Below are 659 nucleotides of genomic sequence, written 5' to 3'. Positions count from 1 at the left end.
CGTTCCGTCTGTTCTGCAGTGGGGACGGTGTTCTATGACGATACTTCAGTGCATTAATAACGAGACTGTTACATACGTCAAAAAGTTCCAAGACAGAAGGTCGTCATTTCAAAGATCGTCTGATTAAGACTCGTCCCCGAGACTTGGTCTCACCTTAAACCTGTTTTATCGTCACGTCTTTCTGCCGCGTTGATCCGTTTTAGAACAAACTCCACATTTGAACTAAAGTTGATGGAAACCTGTTCACACGGTCGGAGTCTGGAACCTTCCGTCTGGTTTCTTTTTTTTTTTTTTCCATTCTGGATCAGGATTTCGGTCTCTGGTTCGGTCTCTGGACCAGACCCTGGACCAGACCCTGGATCGGAGTCTGGACCAGAGTCTGGACCAGACCCTGGACCAGACCCTGGACCAGACCCTGGACCAGACCCTGGACCAGAGTCTGGACCAGACCCTGGACCAGACCCTGGATCGGAGTCTGGACCAGAGTCTGGACCAGAGTCGGAGTCCGTGACGACAGATGGAGTCAGAAATGACAGAAAAAAACAACAACAAACAACAAAAAAATACAAAAAAATTCTTTTTGTTTTTTACCCCTGACCTCTTCTTCTTCTAATCCACCCCCGTGGACAGAGGGGGGGGGGGGGGGGGGGGGGGGGAAA

The sequence above is a fragment of the Cynoglossus semilaevis genome, chromosome 14 (assembly GCF_000523025.1).
Source record: "Cynoglossus semilaevis isolate Cse_v1.0 chromosome 14, Cse_v1.0, whole genome shotgun sequence".
NCBI lineage: Eukaryota > Metazoa > Chordata > Actinopteri > Pleuronectiformes > Cynoglossidae > Cynoglossus > Cynoglossus semilaevis.
Note: the sequence above shows the minus strand (reverse complement) of the source record.